We start from the raw sequence: 10,650 nt of genomic DNA, 5'->3' as shown, positions 1-10,650 counted from the left end.
GCCAATTGGCCTTGTGATTTTGTTTGAATAAAACTGAGATTTTAATGATAATCAGTGAATTGTGACAACAATTATTGAATGTTGTTCAGTGTCACTCTTTTTAGAAGCAAAGCCCAAGGATTGATCTGGGTTCAGATAAAAGTTTCCTATGTGCTTGGTGCAGATTGATGAAACAGAGCCTCACCAGCAGTGGTGGTATGTGGGGTCAGGGGAAATGACAAGTAAAGAAGCAGAATTGAAAGGAACGCCAAGTTAGAACAAAAGTTTATCATCTGAAATCTGACCTTCTATGAGGGTCTTCAAAAAGTTAATGGAAAAGTCATATTATCAAAAAAAAAAAAAACAAACATGTGAACTTCAAAAATCTTGCACCCAACAAACTTATCTTTTAATTCCACTTTTTCCACTTACTCTTTGGAATAACTTCATACAGACCTACTGTGACTGAGCAGTTTTAAATATGAAGAGGGATGAAAAAACATCAAATGGCCCAGCACTGTGGCTCAATAGGCTAATCCTCCACCTGCAGCACCGGCACACCAGGTTCTAGTTCTGGTCGGGGCACCGGATTCTGTCCCGGTTGCCCCTCTTCCAGTCCAGCTCTCTGCTGTGGCCCGGGAGTGCAGTGGAGGATGGCCCAAGTCCTTGGGTCCTGTACCCGCATGGGAGACCAGGAGAGGCACCTGGCTCCTGGCTTTGGATCAGCGCGGTGCGCCGGCCGCAGCGCGCCAGCCACAGCGCGCCAGCCACAGCAGCCATTGGAGGGTGAACCAACAGTAAAAGGAAGACCTTTCTCCCTGTCTCTCTCTCTCTCACTGTCCACTCTGCCTGTTAAAAAAAAAAGAGTCAAATGTTTCATAGACTATGAGGAGGTTGAAGCAGACACACATGAAGGAAATCACTCATTCTCTGTCAAAGGATGAGTATACAGGATAGATCTTAATTTGAAATTCAGTCCCAGCTGTGATACATGAAGGGCCCAGAGGAAAGCAGAACCCTCCCTCTTGGCTAAGGCCAAGAGATGAAACTACTGCTCCAGTCTCACTTTCATACTCCTTCAGGCTGGGTGCACCTAAGTCTCCCCTCTTAAACTTGCCTTTGTTTATTTTGGTTTTGGAACCTGCATTTACCTGTATGAGAGTTATTCCTGGAAAATGAGTATTCCCTGTCTACATAAACCTAGGGATTGTCTTAGATCCTTTAATCCACTGAAGAGTCTGAAGACAATCCCTTGAAACAAAGGAAGTACAGTCAAGAAGTATTGCAGGACTGCTTTCACTATTTATAACATTCCAATTCTCATAGCATTCAAATTGGAAGAAAAATGTTTGACTCCTCCGCTACAGTATGAAAGTTACACCTCTTTGGTCAAGGGAGGACTGTGGGGTACTCACATTCAGAACAAATTTGGTATCCCAGACACAGGGCTGGAGTGGTTTCTAATTTAAAATTAGATGTTGAGGAAAATAAATCTGGATACTATAAAAAATTATACCTGTATCAAGCTAAAAGGGATTTTTTAAACAATTGTCAGGCCAACACATCATATTGCCAAACCCATAAATCGCTTCAAGAAACAGATGGAATTTATATCACAGACTCTCAAACCTCGTGGGGAGGGATCTTTGAGTCCAATTAACCCCTTGGCAACAGTATTTAATCTGAAGGGAAATGCTTAAAGCATCCAAAAATATTTTGTCTAGACATACCCACTGCAGAATTTTCTATGGCACATTCTCTGGGGTGGGGCAGCTTGGATTCAAGGCAGTGGGCAGGGGTTGACGGTGTCTTCTCAGAATGCAGGTTCTCTTTTCACATATCCTCAAGGTTCTCTCCACAACAAGTTGACAAGACAGGTATTCCTCCTCAGTTGGATATGCCACTCAGTCTTGCTAAGATTTCTGTGGAAAGTGCCAAACCCCAAATTAAAAGAAAATACAAAAACATGTCAGTATGTGCTGAGCTACTACCGATGATATCCAAAGATGGCAAAGACCGGAGAATTAGAGTGTTTCACATAAAATATTTTCAGGGTAATTTTTATAGACACTTCCAATGAATTTTAGAATAAATTGTGAATTAACAGTGAATTTTTAAAAAATCCAACTTTTTTATCATTTGTGTTGACATTGTGAATAATATATCCTTCTGATTTAGGTAAACTGGGTCAGTTACAAAGCAATGAATTTAATCAAGTTGATTCTTGTGCATATGGTTTGCATACTACAGTACTGTGGGGGCAAAAATCAGAAACCTCTTCCCCATGGGCCTCAATAACAAATAACCAGCCTTATATAGCTGAAATTGCTTGGTAGTCTTGAACAAAGGCAGAGAGCAGCCATGAACAGGTACCTGTCAAACATCCACTACAAGATTCTAGTCCCTAACCCAAGACCTGGCTTGCCTACAAAAGCAATGACATTCACTGGTGACATTCAATAGGAAGAGAAGTGAAAGGGGAAGAATTAAGTGAGCAAGTAACAAAGTCAAAAAGGAAAAAATGAAGAGAAGGGCAAGGGACAAATTGAAACGGAAGGAAGAGGTAATCAGCTGATTCAGCAAAGTTTATTGATCTTAGACTAGAAAAGAACCAAGTGCCGTGGCTCAATAGGCTAATCCTCCGCCTGTGGTGCCGGCACACCAGGTTCTAGTCCTGGCTGGGGCGCCGGATTCTGTCCTGGTTGCCCCTCTTCCAGGCCAGCTCTCTGCTGTGGCCCGGGAGGGCAGTGGCGGGTGGCCCAAGTACTTGGGTACTTGGGCCCTGCACCCGCATGGGAGACCAGGAGAAACACCTGGCTCCTGGCTTCAGATCAGCGTGGTGTGCTGGCCTTAACACGCCAGCTGCGGTGGCCGTTGGAGGGTGAACCAATGGGAAAGAAAGACCTTTCTCTCTGTCTCTCTCTCTCACTGTCCACTCTGCCTGTCCAAAAAAAAAAAAAAAAAAAAGAAAAGAACCAAGTGAAGAGCTTTAGAAAACTTGATAGAAAACTTGATAGAAAAAAGTCTAAGGGGAAATACATAGCAATCTTATTTTAGTTTTTGATTTGTTCACTGCTTCTAGTATCATTAATGTAGTATTCCTCAGTAGTTCTGACAATGTTTTAGATTCATTGCTTTGATAAACCTCTTTGGTCTCCTTCTTTGCCTGTAAAAAAAATTCCAAAGATTGTAAGTCATGATTGGATTTGCTCACTATTATTGTTATTAGAAGTAATTATTGAAGAAGACATTTGGCCTAAGAGTTGAGAGGCCAGTTGGGACACCTGCATCCCATATTAGAGTTCTTGGGTTTGAGTCCTGGTTCCACTTCCCAGTCTAGTTTCTGTCTAATGAGCACCTGTGGAGGCAGCAGGCAGTGGGGCTCAAGTAGTTGGGTCTCTACCACTCATGTGAGTTCTCAACTCTGAATTTTCAGCCTGGCCCAGCCTGGGCATCATAGACATTTGGGAAACAAACCACCAGATGGGAGCAATCTCTGCCTCTGTCTCTCTGTCACATAAATAAATAGCATTGTTTTAAAAAGTAATTATTGAATGGTTATATGAAGGTACTTCAAAAACTTAATGAAAATGGACTTTTGGTGCAAATTTTAAAAAATACATTCAGTTTTCATAATAAGTATTTTCCACATATTAAGAAAAATTTTGTTTTATTTTTTGGTATTGCTTTGTTCTTAGGTTTTATGACATAAAGAGAGAGGTCTTGCATTTGCTGGTTCACTCCCCAAATGGCCTTAATGACTAGGGCAGGTCCAGCTGACACCAGGAGCCCAGAATTTCATCTGAGTCTCACACATGTGTGGCAGGGGCTTGAGTACTTGAACCATCATGTGCTGCTTTCAGGCACATTGGCAGGGAGCTGGATCAGAAGCAAAGCAACCGGGACTTGAAACAACTCTCCCATATGGGATGCCAGTGTTGCAAGTGGCATCTTAACCTGCTATGCCACAATGCCAGCCCCAGAGGAAGTTTCTGTAAATGGATGACACACGAAGCAGAGGGCCTTGGCAGCTCCACTGACTGAAAATCTCTCTCTTCCAAGGATGCTTACCAGAAGATTGTAATTAGTGCGGAGGAAACTTGTTACAAGATTAGGCAAATAAAATTAAGGCAAATAAATAAACATTTTCTGATCTTAGCCTTGCTTCAAAAACTTGATAGAAAACAGCCTGGAAGGAATTTCGTGTAGGTGTTGGTAGTGGTCAGTTAAGTTTCCATAGTGCAGCTTGGCTGTGAGGAGTTTGACTTCACGATAAGACTGCCCGTATCCGAATCTGGGTTGAACCACCCCTTAGCCACGTGACTTCAGGCAAATACCCTTCCCTCAGGGTCCTTATCTAGTCAGTGACAATGCAAGTATCAGTCTCATTAAAATCATCCGGAGACTAAAGGGATATAAAGAAACCCTTGGATGAGTGCTTGTTACATTTATTTCTGCACATTGTGTGTGATCTTAATTGTCTTCTGCATGTGTTTTGAAATTTCCAAATTCTTAGCATATGTGTGTTAATTTAATACCAAAGAAGATATGAAAATAATACAAAGGGGTAACTTTCCATCCCTGACTGCACTGCTGAGATTCACAGCAGTTTTCTAGCTCCTTGCAAAATCTGTCTTCCTGAAAGGCAAGTGCCTCACCTGCAGAAGCAAAGCCCTGTGAATTACTGCCATCCCAAAGTCTCACCGATGAAAAGCCAGCAGATGTTTGAGCAAGTATGCAAAGTATCCAGGATTCCTTAAGGGGAGAGGTCCATCTTGAAATCATCAAGCTAAAGAAACAAACACCAATTTCCAGGTCACCTTGTACAAATTAGAAGGCAGGTAAACGAATCAAGTTTTCCTGATCAGGAGTCGTTCATTCATACAACCTCTAGCAACTTGCCCAGAGCTATCCGTCTCACCATAAATACCTATGAGGCAAATGCAACAGCATTTACCCAAGAAGTTAACAGAACGAGATTCACAATAACATGGCTCACCCCAGACCACTGGGAACAAACACAAAGAGCAGGACTTCTTCCAACCAGATGCTTCTCCAAATATGCCGCGAACGTTTTAAAGAGTCCTGTAAGAATTTCAAGAGGCATGCTTGTAGATGAAGAAAGGCACAGAAGGAAGACAAAGAGCAGATGGTGTGCGCAAGCTGTCGAAGATTTTGGAAGGAGAGCTCCTACAATTTGATAAAGTAGTAGCAGTTTATGTACATTTTAGAAAGCAGCCCGCCAATCAGGAGTTGTTATTCTGAAAACTGCCCCCTGCCCAACCTAGAGACTTTATTGCTCAAAAAAAAGTGAGTTGTCTGACCGTGGTGAGCTGGAAACACTAAATAAGATCTACCTATATTACAGATTATAATTTTAGATTCTCAAATAATCAATAACTAGGAATTGGGTATTTTGTTCATTTGGCTTCTTTGTAGGATTTCTGAATCATTTTCCCAACAGAGCAATTGTGTTTGTATTCTGAGCTGTGCTTTGTCTATTTCCTAACCATAGGGCATCCTATTCAACACCAGGGGGATGTGTAGAAGTATATGTCCGCCTAGTAGTCACCAAAAGAAGCTGTCTCCAGTAACTCTGGTTCTAGAACCATTCACCTTTGACACCATTTCTGGTAATTAATGTGAGAAATGCTGGCACTGAAAGCATGGCCTTTGTGCACCTATAGTAAACAAATATTTCCTGAAGGATCATCTAGTGAGAGAAGAATTTTGCAGCATAGTGGGAATGAGCTTACCATTCAATACAGTTTCAATTGGAATGCCCTTTAAGGGTTTGGGGGAAGTTCTGTCTCTTGTGTGTTTTTTAAGTTTTCCCCCTTGTTAATTCCTTTCTGCCTATTTTGAAGATATAATAAATATAGAGTAAAAGAAAGAAAACCCTAATTATTCCTTTACTGTTCTACCATGAACCTTTGAAGAGGCTAAAGGAATGTCACTGTAGTACACAGAGTCTGTCCTCTAAATGAGCAAAATTTTTTAAAGATTTATTTATTTATTTATTGAAAGGCAGAGTTACAGAGAGAGAGAGAAGGAGAGACAGAGAAAGAGAGAGATCTTCAATCTGCTGTTTTACTCCACATATAGCCACAACAACTGGGGCTGGGCCAGGTTGAAGCCAGGAGCCAAGAGCTTCATCCAGTTCTCCCACATGAATGCAAGGGTCCAAGAACGCGGTCCATCTTCTACTGCTTTCCCAGGCGCATTAGCAGAGAACTGGACCTGAAGTGGAGTGACTGGGACATTAACTGGCACCCATTTGGGCTGCTGGCACTGCATATGGCAGCCTCACCCCCTACGCCACAGTGCCAGCCCTCTGTGAGCAATTTTTTTTTGTTCTGCTGTGTTGCCGGGAGATGGAACAGACCAACATTGAACAAATCTATATATACAGATTCTCCAGATTTATCATGATTTCCATCCATTACTGTCTTGCAGATTGTCTGGGTCTCTTCTCCCTCCTGTAGCAGTTACGGGTCCACAGCCAACCTGTCTATCCAAGAGACGCATTAGAGTCTTTGCCATTTGATTAGGACTTTCCGTTGCTGAGATGAATCTGCTTGACAAATTACAGTGCCTCTCCTGCCAAGATGATATTTTCCTAATACAAATGCAGCTTTCTGACTGATTATGCTTCATTTCTCCCTTGCTGTGATCCCTTCTTCCTACTAGGGGAGAATTTTCCCTTCTGACCAACCGCAAGGATAAAAGTCTACCCGAAGAGAGAAGAGAAAATAAAGAAAAGGTGAAAACTGAAGGATTCAGATTTTCTGATTTCTACTCCAGAACCAACACCAAGGTCTCTCTAGGTGTTTGATTGTATTCTGAAAGCGAATGGCTAGACACAAAACTGAATGCTTTTCAGTATTTGATACAAAACCATCTTCCCTGAGCTAATACCAATTTCTGTCTCAATAGTCTTATGTGTGCAGAAACTTCATGTGAGCAGAGTGGTGTCACATTATTTTTACAGTGGACCACTCCCTACGCTAGCTGTATCTCTGCTTCATTGTACCCCCAACCTCTGTTTCCTGCCTGTGCACCCCCATACATCTCCTCCATTTAATTTCTTTTGTGTCCAGTCTACTTAATGTTTCGGTATTGCCAAAAGCCATTGTCTTCAAACAAAATAATGAAGTTTTCATGTCTCCTCCACCCTTGAAATCTGCTCCCTTAGAGCCCCGCAGTCTCCTTCTCTTTCTTTGACTGCTCTGCTTCTGTCTTCTTGGATCACACCCACTCAGCCAGCCCTGTCTCAATTCTCAGTGGGGAGGTTATCTGCACTTCATCTTTTTCTCTCAGCCACTGAGTTTATGAACTACATTGCTTCAACCCTCTCCTTTGAGAAGGCTCATCCCCAATGATCTGCAGGCCGTTTTTACCTCCCATCTGCCCCTCCTCAACTGACAAATGGCCACAGGGCATTTCGGGGGGGGGGGTTGGCCTGCTGCCATCTCAAATCAGCATCCTACCTCTTAGAATCGGACCTCACCATCTTTTCTCTAGATGCATCCTCCTTCCCCAGTTCTCTGTTTTTATCCTTGATTTTACCATTACAAATGGTGTGGTTTTTTTTTTTCATGTTTACCAGATCACAAAACTTGGTATTTTAAAAAACGATTTTCTCTTTTAATTAACTGTAAAATATAAATATAAGAGAGGGAGGAGATGTACAATTTGGGACATGCTCTATCAAACGCCCCAAATGGTGGAGTTAGAAACGTGCCAGGAGATTCCAATTCAATTCCATCAAGGTGGCATGTACCAATGCCATCTCACTAGTCCGAGTGATCAATTTCAGTTCACAATTGATCACACTGATAGGTCTAAGAGTCAAAGGGATCACACAAACAAGACTAGTGTCTGCTAATACTAACTGATAGAATCAAAAAGGGAGAGAACGATCCAACATGGGAAGCAGGACACACAGCAGACTCATAGAATGGCAGATGTCCTAAACAGCACTCTGGCCTCAGGATCAGCCCTTAAGGCATTCGGATCTGGCTGAAGAGCCCAGGAGAGTATTTTAGGCATGGAAAGCCAAGACACTCTGGGGAAAAAAAAAAAAGAAGGTGGCCTAAATGAAAGATCTCTGCAAGTGAAATCCCAGTGGAAAGAACGGGGCCATCAAAGAAGGAAGTACCTTTCTCTGAAGGGAGGAGAGAACTTCCACTTTGACTATGACCCTGTCTGAATAAGATCAAAGTCGGCGAACTCAAAAGGCTTCCATAGCCTTGGCAACTCATGACTAGAGCCTAGGGAGATTACTGATGCCATAAACAAGAGTGTCAAATTGTTAAGTCAACAACAGGAGTCACTGTGTACTTACTTCTCATGTGGGATCTGTCCTTAATGTGTTGTCCAATGTGAAGTAATGCTATAACTAGTACTGAAACAGTATTTTACACTTTATGTTTCTGTGTGGGTGCAAACTGATGAAATCTTTACTTAATATATACTAAATCAATCTGTATATAAAGGGAATTGAAAATGAATCATGATGTGAATAGAATGGGAGAGGAAGCAGGAGATGGGAGGGGTGCGAGTGGGAGGGAAATTATGGAGGGGGAGCCATTGTAATCCATTAACTGTACTTCAGAAATTTATATTTACTAAATAAAAGTTAAAAAGTATATAAATATAAAATATAAAAGGACTTTGTTTTGTTCTCTGACAAAGGCCCAGCTCCTAGGAGAGTGTCTGGCCCCAGGTAGGCTCTTGGTAAAGATTTGCCAAATGACTGAATTAGGAGTAATCAAAATGAAATGCATATCAAGTGCTCAGCATTGACTCCACTGGAGTAAGTCCTCAACAAGTTTTACCTATCATGGATCATTATTCTTTTTTTATGACAAAGTACACAAGCAACAGTTTATTTTTGTTACCAAACCAAGGTTACTACTTTAGCTATTGTAAAATATTTTTATTTGGTTACTCTTATCAAGATTTAAATTTATCATATTATAACAATAATTCAGAAGATCCCAGGCTTTCTGCCTGGGTTATTATGTATCTGAAAAGATAGATTTCTGCTGAATATTTTTCAGAAGTTGATTGTATTTTGGAAGGACTGTTAGAACTTCTGAGTCTCTTCTCAAATGTCAGGATTATTTGACATCTTTTACAAAGACATTGAAAATGGAAAACTTAGGTATTGATTTTAAGCTATACATTTCTGAAATTCTTTTTTTAACTTTTATTTAATGAATATAAATTTCCAAAGTACAGAATATTGATTACAATGGCTTCCCCCCCATAACGTCCCTCCAACCCGCAACCCTCCCCTTTCCCACTCCCTCTCCCCTTCCATTCACATCAAGATTCATTTTCAATTCTCTTTATATACAGAAGATCAGTTTAGCATACATTAAGTAAAGATTGCAACAGTTTGCTCCCACACAGAAACATAAAGTGAAAAATACTGTTTGAGTACTAGTTATAGCATTTAATCTCAATGTACAGCTGAACTAGAAGTAGAGGCAAGACTTGTGGCCGCCCAGGCACTCTGATAAGAAATGCAGATATCTCAAGCAATGGCTTAACCCACTTTGCCACAATGCTTACCCCTTTGTTATTTTATGTTTTTTCATTATTATACTTGATATTCTTACTTATTTACAATATTTTGTTAGTTTTTCCTGTATATATATATATATATATATATATATATTCTTTCTATTTAGAAAATTCTGATTTTGGCAAAACTAGAAGTTACTCATGGGTTGGCATGAAAATTATGGTACATCTCTGATTATTAGGTAGAATCTTACTTTCAATTCTTTAACTCTCTTCAGTTCCCAAATTATACCAAAAAATGCAGAGTCTAGACTTACAGTGGAAAATACTAGTCTGAATTCCAGCTCTGGCCCTTGTAATGTTTGAGGTTTGCCAAATCACAAAACTTGGTATCCTTCTTTAAGATTTTCTCTTCTTTTTAATTGTATGATATAAACTTCAGCAGAGGGCAGACTTTGTTTAGTTTCCTGGTAAGTCTCAGCTTGTACAGTATCAGCGAACTGAGAATGGTGGTTAAAAAAGCCGACTGTAAGGTCAGCATCATGGCACAGCAGGTGCAGCTGCCACCTGCAGTGCCAGCATCTCCTATGGGTGCCGGTTCATGTATGGGCTGCTCCTTTTCTGGTCCAGTTCCCTGCTAATGCCCTGAGAAAAACAGCAGAAGATGGCCCAAGTGTTTGTGCCCCTACCCTCCATGTAGAAGTCCTAGATGAAGTTCCTGACTCCTGGCTTCAGCCTGGCCCAGCCTGGTCCAGCCCTGGCCATTGTGGCTATCTAGTGAGTGAACCAATGGATGGAAGATGTCTCTCTCTCTGTGTGCCTGTGTGTGTGTGTTTCATTCCTTCTGTAATTCTTTCAAATAAATAAATACATCATTTAAAAATAGGGAAAAAAAGTTGACTCTAGAGCCAGACATCCACATTTTAGGCCTTGCCTCATTATCTTCATTCATAAAATGGGGATGGTGACAATGCCTGCAACATAAGCTGGAGCAGGAAGTTAATAAATACAAAGCATTTAGAATACTACATGGCAAAAAGTAAGTAATGCTGTGAGAATGAAGGGAGCCAGTGAGATGAAAGTGGTGTTAACAGTGACAGCATCTCTTATTCGAGATTTCATTAGGTCAGACCCATG

The 10,650-nt window shown here is 41.1% G+C and overlaps 1 long non-coding RNA gene across 2 annotated transcripts in view; it reads right to left on the bottom strand.

Annotated features, from left to right (window-relative positions):
• Positions 1–1,766: 1,766 nt before the first annotated feature.
• LOC138843390 (uncharacterized) overlaps positions 1,767–10,650 on the bottom strand; it is a 296,599-nt gene continuing 287,715 nt past the window's right edge. For both annotated transcript variants that reach the window (XR_016212085.1, XR_016212083.1), the window contains exon 4: positions 1,767–1,901. This is a non-coding gene — a long non-coding RNA (uncharacterized LOC138843390). The remainder of the gene's footprint in view (positions 1,902–10,650) is intronic.

This window comes from Oryctolagus cuniculus, chromosome 8, assembly GCF_051225735.1.
Source record: "Oryctolagus cuniculus isolate XC-2025 breed Fujian yellow rabbit chromosome 8, ASM5122573v1, whole genome shotgun sequence".
In the NCBI taxonomy this organism is placed as follows: Eukaryota; Metazoa; Chordata; class Mammalia; order Lagomorpha; family Leporidae; genus Oryctolagus; species Oryctolagus cuniculus.
The sequence above is the reverse complement of the archived record's forward strand: the minus strand, read 5'-3'. Positions and strand labels throughout refer to the sequence as shown.